We start from the raw sequence: 9,287 nt of genomic DNA on the forward strand, positions 1-9,287 counted from the left end.
GGAAGGGAGTTTGAATAAGTTTGGGGATTACATTTGCTTTAATCTAGCTTTAATATATTAAGTTAAAATTCCATACCGAGTTAGGGAAAGAATAGTCTTAATATTAAAAAAAAAAAAAAAAAAAAAAAAAAAAAACGGTTTTGCCACTGTTAAGCCAGACTCTAGAACACGTATGGGCAATAGCAAAATCCTTGATCTGGAAATTGGCCTTGAATTGTTTCTTCTTCATGAATCCTGTTCTCTTACAGAATACATTTTAAGATTACAAGCAGGTCTCAGTCACTTATGTAAGTGCTAGTGACTGAATCAAAATTGTGCCTATTGATTGTCAAATCTATGATATTGACTTCAGAGTCAATATTAGTGGGAAAAAAATGGAAAGAAAGTTACTGGGCAAAGAGAACTATACTAATCTTCCTCAGGGCAAATGTGAGCCTGCTCATCATGCAAGTAAATAGCCATCTTACAAGTACTTATGTAAAAGGTATTTAAGGTTCTTGGAGTGTGTGTGCATGTGTGTGTGTGTGTGCATGCACACACGTGTATTTTTGCAAACAATATAGATTGATGGACAGACAGAAACATATAAAATACTTTAAATTTATCAATATATGGCAGGATTATTTATGCTAAACAATTAGGCACAAATTGATTTTTTAAATCAATCTAAAAATGCCTCAGTGACTTATGACACACTCTTATGATCCAATATTTTCATTAAAAAAATCTCATTTCCTGGAATGCCCATGCTCCCATGCTCACCTCAGAAATGATCCTCCATCATTTCCATCCTTTGGCTTATAAGAGAACCTCTGCCTTCCTCTACACATGTTATTATTCAGGTTGAAATAGTTCTAAACTTATTGGTAAATGAATGGTCTTCAGGGTTAACATTTTCACTAGTGTAGAATTACTTTACCTCACAAGTGGGGACACGGTGTTTTAGGCCTTTATCTCAGTCTTTTCCTTGGGCTTTTCCTTGTGCTTCCCTCCTTAGGATCTGAAAGAGAGTTAGTGAGGTCCTTATCTGAGACTTTTTTCCATGTAAAGCACACCCATCTCAGGGCCCAGGGCCTGCATTTTAGAATATATGTCTTAAAATCTTAAAGGATACTGCTTGCTTCAACAGCACATATTCTAAAATTGAAATGGTACAGAGTTCAGCATGGCCCCTGCACAAGGATGACAAGCCAATTCAAGAAGTGTTCCATATTTTGGAGTGAAATAGATAAAGAGGATCAAGAATACACATCATGGGGGCATCTGGGTGGCTAAGTTGGTTGGATGCCTGCCTTTGGCTTTGGTCATGATCCAAGGGTCATGGGATTGAACCCCATGTTGGGTTCCCTGCTCAGCCTGGAGTTTGCTTCTCCCTCTGCCCCTCCTCCGGCTCATGCATTTTCTCTTTCTCCTTGTCAAATAGATGAATAAAAATCTTTAAAAAAATACGCTTATCATGATGAGCACAAGGTAATGCATGCAACTGCTGAATCATACTGTACCTGAAAGTAATATGACATTATGTGCTAATTATACTTCAATTTAAAAAAATATGGGGTGCCTGGGTGGCTCTGTTTGTTAAGCAACTGCCTTCAGCTCAAGTCATGATCCTAGAGTCCCAAGATCGAGTCCCACATCGGGCTCCCAGCTCCATGGAGAGTCTGCTTCTCCCTCTGACCTTCTCTTCACTCATGCTCTCTCACAAATAAATAAATAAATAAATAAATAATTTTTTAAAAAATCTGATGGACAAGTTCTCCCTGTTTATTCTTCCTTTTTAAGGTTGTAGTTATTTGTGGGCTTCTATTTTTCAAATAACTTTTTTTTAAGATTTTATTTATTTAACAGAGAGAGAGATCACAAGTAGGCAAAGAGGAAAGCAGAGAGAGAGAGAGAGAGAGAGGAGGAAGCAGGCTCCCTGCCTAGCAGAGAGCCTGATGCGGAACTCGATCCCAGGACCATGAGATCATGACCTGAGCTGAAGGCACAGGCTTAACCCACTGAGCCACCCAGGCAGCCCTTCAAATAACTTTTTAAGTAACTTTCCTGATCTCAAATATCTAAATAGTTCTTAATTGGTTCTAGACTAAATTTATGGTAGAATAGTTATAGTACCGTTATCCATATAGCATCAAGAACTTTTATTCATGACCATGGAATGTTTCTCTGTTGGTCTTTTATTAGATTATTAATCTTCCCCAAAGAGAAAATGTGGTAAGTGTAGTAAATGGGAAGATTTAGCAAGGCCTGTTTGTTAGGATTCTTATTGGGGTATTTTGGCTTCAAGAGGAACATGCTCCTTTTCTCTGGCCATAGAGGGGGCACATATTACATGAGAATTTTATATGTTTCAGTAGAGAAGGGTCAGGGGAAGATCAGAGTGACCTTTCTTCTTCTGCCATTTTCTCAAACTCCTTCAGCTTAAAATATTCAATATGCCAAAGTGCCATATTTGGGGTTAGCATGTCCTGAACTCTATCAAGTACAAAGGGAAAACCTCAAATATTAACCAAATATAAGCCTCGTGAATGCTATAGGTCAGTTTTAAAAGATTTTCAAAATGAATATAATATTTCGACAAATAATTTATATTTTCTGGTTCAAATCTAATGATTTTTTATTTATTTATTTATTTATTTTTAATTTTATTTTTTATAAACATATAATATATTTTTATCCCCAGGGGTACAGGTCTGTGAATCACCAGGTTTACACACTTCACAGCACTCACCATAGCACATACCCTCCCCAATGGCCAGAACCCCAACCCCCTTTCCCAACCCCCCTCCACCCATCAACCCTCAGTTTGTTTTGTGAGATTAAGAGTTACTTATGGTTTGTCTCCCTCCCAATCCCATCTTGTTTCATTTATTCTTCGCCAACCCCCTTAACCCCCCATGTTGCATCTCCTATCCCTCATATCAGGGAGATCATATGATAGTTGTCTTTCTCTGATTGACTTATTTCACTAAGCATGATACCCTCTAGTTCCATCCACGTCGTCGCAAATGGCAAGATTTCATTTCTTTTGATGGCTGCATAGTATTCCATTGTGTATATATACCACCTCTTCTTTAGCCATTCGTCTGTTGATGGACATCTAGGTTCCTTCCATAGTTTGGCTATTGTAGACATTGCTGCTAAAAACATTCAGGTGCACGTGCCCCTTCAGATCACTACGTTTGTATCTTTAGGGTAAATACCCAGCAGTGCAAATGCTGGGTCATAGGGTAGTTCTATTTTCAACATTTTGAGGAACCTCCATGCTGTTTTCCAGAGTGGTTGCACCAGCTTGCATTCCCACCAACAGTGTAGGAGGGTTCCCCTTTCTCCAAATACTCGCCAGCATCTGTCATTTCCTGACTTGTTAATTTTAGCCATTCTGTCTGGTGTGAGGTGATATCTCATTGTGGTTTTGATTTGTATTTCCCTGATGCCGAGTGATGTGGAGCACTTTTTCATGTGTCTGTTGGCCATCTGGATGTCTTCTTTGCAGAAATGTCTGTTCATGTCCTCTGCCGATTTCTTGATTGGATTATTTGTTCTTTGGGTGTTGAGTTTGCTAAGTTCTTTATAGATTTTGGACACTAGCCCTTTATCTGATAGGTCATTTGCAAATATCTTCTCCCATTCTGTCAGTTGTCTTTTGGTTTTGTTAACTGTTTCCTTTGCTGTGCAAAAGCTTTTGATCTTGATAAAATCCCAATAGTTCATTTTTGCCCTTGCTTCCCTTGCTTTTGGCGATATTCCTAGGAAGATGTTGCTGCGGCTGAGGTCGAAGAGGTTGTTGCCTGTGTTCTCCTCAAGGATTTTGAAGGATTCCTTTCTCACATTGAGATCCTTCATCCATTTTGAGTCTATTTTCGTGTGTGGTGTAAGGAAATGATCCAATTTCATTTTTCTGCATGTAGCTGTCCAATTTTCCCAACACCATTTATTGAAGAGGCTGTCTTTTTTCCATTGGACATTCTTTCCTGCTTTGTCGAAGATTAGTTCACCATAGAGTTGAGGGTCTATTTCTGGGCTCTCTATTCTGTTCCATTGATCTATGTGTCTGTTTTTGTGCCAGTACCATGCTGTCTTGATGATGACAGCTTTGTAATAGAGCTTGACGTCCGGAATTCTGATGCCACCAACTTTGGCTTTCTTTTTCAATATTCCTTTGGCTATTCGAGGTCTTTTCTGGTTCCATATAAATTTTAGGATTATTTGTTCCATTTCTTTGAAAAAAAAATGGATGGTACTTTGATAGGAATTGCATTAAATGTGTAGATTGCTTTAGGTAGCATAGACATTTTCACAATATTTGTTCTTCCAATCCAGGAGCATGGAACATTTTTCCAATTCTTTGTGTCTTCCTCAATTTCTTTCATGAGTACTTTATAGTTTTCTGTGTATAGATTCTTAGTCTCTTTGGTTAGGTTTATTCCTAGGTATCTTATAGTTTTGGGTGCAATTGTAAATGGGATGGACTCCTTAATTTCTCTTTCTTCTGTCTTGTTGTTGGTGTAGAGAAATGCAACTGATTTCTGTGCATTGATTTTATATCCTGACACTTTACTGAATTCCTGTACAAGTTCTAGCAGTTTTGGAGTGGAGTCTTTTGGGTTTTCCACATATAGTATCATATCATCTGCGAAGAGTGACAGTTTGACTTCTTCTTTGCTGATTTGGATGCCTTTAATTTCCTTTTGTTGTCTGATTGCTGGGGCTAGGACTTCTAGTACTATGTTGAATAGCGGTGGTGATAACGGACATCCCTGCCGTGTTCCTGACCTTAGCGGAAAAGCTATCAGTTTTTCTCCATTGAGAATGATATTTGCTGTGGGTTTTTCATAGATGGCTTTGATAATATTGAGGTATGTGCCCTCTATCCCTACACTTTGAAGAGTTTTGATCAGGAAGGGATGCTGTACTTTGTCAAATGCTTTTTCAGCATCTATGGAGAGTATCATATGGTTCTTGTTGTTTCTTTTAGTAATGTGTTGTATCACATTGATTGATTTGCGGATGTTGAACCAGCCTTGCAGCCCTGGAATAAATCCCACTTGGTCGTGGTGAATAATCCTTTTAACGTACTGTTGAATCCTATTGGCTAGTATTTTGGCGAGAATTTTTGCATCTGTGTTCATCAAGGATATTGGTCTGTAGTTCTCTTTTTTGATGGGATCCTTGTCTGGTTTTGGGATCAAGGTGATGCTGGCCTCATAAAATGAGTTTGGAAGTTTTCCTTCCATTTCTATTTTTTGGAACAGTTTCAGGAGAATAGGAATTAGTTCTTCTTTAAATGTTTGGTAGAATTCCCCCGGGAAGCCGTCTGGCTCTGGGCTTTTGTTTGTTTGGAGATTTTTGATGACTGTTTCAATCTCCTTACTGGTTATGGGTCTGTTCAGGCTTTCTATTTCTTCCTGGTTCAGTTGTGGTAGTTTATATGTCTCTAGGAATGCATCCATTTCTTCCAGATTGTCAAATTTGTTGGCGTAGAGTTGCTCATAGTATGTTCTTATAATTGTCTGTATTTCTTTGGTGTTCGTTGTGATCTCTCCTCTTTCATTCATGATTTTATTTATTTGAGTCCTCTCTCTTTTCTTTTTGATAAGTCTGGCCAGGGGTTTATCAATCTTATTAATTCTTTCAAAGAACCAGCTCTTCATTTCGTTGATTTGTTCTATTGTTTTTTTGGTTTCTATTTCATTGATTTCTGCTCTGATCTTTATGATTTCTCTTCTCCTGCTGGGTTTAGGGTTTCTTTCTTGTTCTTTCTCCAGCTCCTTTAGGTGTAGGGTTAGGTTGTGTACCTGAGACCTTTCTTGTTTCTTGAGAAAGGCTTGTACCGCTATATGTTGTGTTTTCATTATCATTTGTTTCCATGAATTTTTTCAATTCTTCTTTAATTTCCTGGTTGACCCATTCATTCTTTAGAAGGATGCTGTTTAGTCTCCATGTATTTGGGTTCTTTCCAAATTTCCTCTTGTGATTGAGTTCGAGCTTCAGAGCATTGTGGTAGAGAATATGCAGGGAATGATTCCAATCTTTTGATACCGGTTGAGACCTGATTTAGGACCAAGAATGTGATCTATTCTGGAGAATGTTCCATGTGCACTAGAGAAGAATGTGTATTCTGTTGCTTTGGGATGAAATGTTCTGAATATATCTGTGATGTCCATCTGGTCCAGTGTGTCATTTAAGGCCTTTATTTCCTTGTTGATCTTTTGCTTGGATGATCTGTCCATTTCAGTGAGGGGAGTGTTAAAATCCCCTACTATTATTGTATTCTTGTCGATGTGTTTCTTTGATTTTGTTATCAATTGGTTTATATAGTTGGCTGCTCCCACATTAGGGGCATAGATATTTAAAATTGTTAGATCTTCTTGTTGGACAGTTCCTTTGAGTATGATATAGTGTCCTTCCTCATCTCTTATTATAGTCTTTGGCTTAAAATCTAATTGATCTGATATAAGGATTGCCACTCCTGCTTTCTTCTGATGTCCATTAGCATGGTAAATTCTTTTCCACCCCCTCACTTTAAATCTGGAGGTGTCTTCGGGTTTAAGATGAGTTTCTTGTAGGCAACATATAGATGGGTTTTGTTTTTTTATCCATTCTGATACCCTGTGTCTTTTGATTGGGGCATTTAGCCCATTAACATTCAGGGTAACTATTGAGAGATATGAATTTAGTGCCATTGTATTGCCTGTAAGGTGACTGTTATTGTATATTGTCTCTGTTTCTTTCTGATCTACTTCTTTTAGGGTCTCTCTTTGCTTAGAGGACCCCTTTCAATATTTCCTGTAGAGCTGGTTTGGTATTTGCAAATTCTTTCAGTTTTTGTTTGTCCTGGAAGCTTTTAATCTCTCCTTCTATTTTCAATGATAGCCTAGCTGGATATAGTATTCTTGGCTGCATGTTTTTCTCGTTTAGTACTCTGAATATATCATGCCAGCTCTTTCTGGCCTGCCAGGTGTCTGTGGATAAATCTGCTGCCAATCTAATATTTTTACCATTGTACGTTACAGACTTCTTTTCCCGGGCTGCTTTCAGGATCTTCTCTTTGTCACTAAGACTTGTAAATTTTACTATTAGGTGACGGGGTGTGGTCCTATTCTTATTGATCTTGAGGGGGGTTCTCTGAACCTCCTGGATTTTGATGCTTGTTCCCTTTGCCATATTGGGGAAATTCTCTCCAATAATTCTCTCCAATATACCTTCTGCTCCCCTCTCTGTTTCCTCTTCTTCTGGAATCCCAATTATTCTAATGTTGTGTCATCTTATGGTGTCACTTATCTCTTGAATTCTCCCCTCGTGATCCAGTAGCTGTTTGTCCCTCTTTTGCTCAGCTTCTTTATTCTCTGTCATTTGGTCTTCTATATCACTAATTCTTTCTTCTGCCTCATTTATCCTAGCCGTCAGAGCCTCCATTTTTGTTTGCACCTCATTAATAGCTTTTTTGATTTCAACTTGGTTAGATTTTAGTTCTTTTATTTCTGCAGAAAGGGCTTTTATATCTCCCGAGAGGGTTTCTCTAATATCTTCCATGCCTTTTTCGAGCCCGTCTAGAACCTTGAGAATCGTCATTCTGAACTCTGGATCTGACAAATTTCCAATGTCTGTATTGATTAGGTCCCTAGCCTTTGTTACTGCCTCTTGTTCTTTTTTTTGTGGTGAATTTTTCCACCTTGTCATTTTGTCCAGATAAGAGTATATGAAGGAGCAAGTAAAATACTAAAAGGGTGGCAACAACCCCAGGAAAATATGCTTTAGCCAAATCAGAAGAGATCCCAAATCGTGTGGGGGGAGAAAGGGGATAGAAAGAGGTTCAGAAAGAAAGAAAAAAAATTTTAAAAAGAAAACCAATAAAGAAAAAGTATAAAAAGGGAAAAAAATATGTATATATTAGATAAACTAGTTAAAAAATGTTAAAAAAGAAAAGGGTAAAAGTTAAAAAATTAGCAGAAGAAGAAAAAAAAATTGAGAAAGAAAAGAAAAAAAAATTAATTTAACTGCAAGGCTAAAGAATCATGGGGAGAAAGCCATGAGTTCCATGCTTTGCTTTCTTCTCCTCTGGAATTCCGCCGCTCTCCTTGGTATTGAAACTACACTCCTTGGTAGGTGAACTTGGTCCTGGCTGGGTTTCTCATTGATCTTCTGGGGGAGGGGCCTGTTGTAGTGATTCTCAAGCGTCTTTGCCCCAGGCAGAGTTGCACCGCCCTTTCCCAGCTGGGCTGAGTAATCTGCTCGGGTTTGCTTTCGGGAGCTTTTGTTCCCTGAGCGCTTTCTGTAGAGTTCCGGAGGGCGGGAATGAAGATGGCGGCCTCCTGGTCTCTGGCCTGGAGGAGCCGAAAGCCCGGGGCCCCACTCCTCAGTGCGCCCCCAGAGAATAGCGCCCAATGACTCCCGCCACCCTGGCCTCTGGCCGCGCTCCGAGCTGACCGAGCCTGCGACTGGTTCAAGGTAACCCCGAGCTGAGAGTCAGTCCTCGGCTCTGTCTCTGTAGCCGGCTTCCCCGTTCTAATACCTGTGAGCTCTGCGACTCTCAGACACCCCCGATCCTTCTGTGACCCTGCGGGACCTGAGGCCACGCTGACCCCGCGTGGGCTTCACCCCCGTTAAGCCTCTGGAGCGATGTCCCTCAGTGGAACAGACTTTTAAAAGTCTCGATTTTGTGCTCCGTTGCTCCGCCGCTCGCCGGGAGCCAGCCCCTCCCCCCGCGGTCTATCTTCCCATCGCTTTGGATTCACTTCTCCACCAGTCCTACCTTGCAGAAAGTGGTTGATTTTCTGTTTCTAGAGTTCCTGTTCTTCTTCTCTTCAATCTCCCATTGGATTTGTAGGTGTTTGTAATCTTTAGATAAGCTATCTAGCTGATCTCCCGCTACCTGAAGTAGTCTCAGCCTGCTACTTCTCCGCCATCTTGACTCCTCCAAAAGTGACTATTTGTAAGGAAAACAAAGCAATCTATTTCAGACTGATCACAAAGAGTAAACCCCAATATGCTTCACACTTAATTCTTTAGGATCTAAGTTCTGATTTAAGATTCTCATAGAAACATTATTTGATGATGTGCATGTGATGATGAAAGAGAGAGAGAGAAGAGCAAGAGACTTTCCTATTCACTATCTTCCTTCCTATCCACTTTCCCAAACATTGCATGATAGCGGAGCCTTGCCAATATAATTCTACTTAATCATTTTATGAGAATTAAGTTGCCAAATTTTTCATCAAACGTCAACTAAATGTTGGAAAAATACAGACTTCATGGCACATTTAATTTAATGTTCTACAAAAAAA

General features: G+C 39.4%; 1 pseudogene; it reads left to right on the forward strand.

Annotated features, from left to right (window-relative positions):
• Positions 1 to 1,117: 1,117 nt before the first annotated feature.
• Positions 1,118 to 1,217, forward strand: LOC125094550 (uncharacterized; annotated as a pseudogene).
• The last annotated feature ends 8,070 nt before the right edge of the window (positions 1,218 to 9,287 follow it).

This window comes from Lutra lutra, chromosome 2, assembly GCF_902655055.1.
Source record: "Lutra lutra chromosome 2, mLutLut1.2, whole genome shotgun sequence".
Taxonomy (NCBI): domain Eukaryota; kingdom Metazoa; phylum Chordata; class Mammalia; order Carnivora; family Mustelidae; genus Lutra; species Lutra lutra.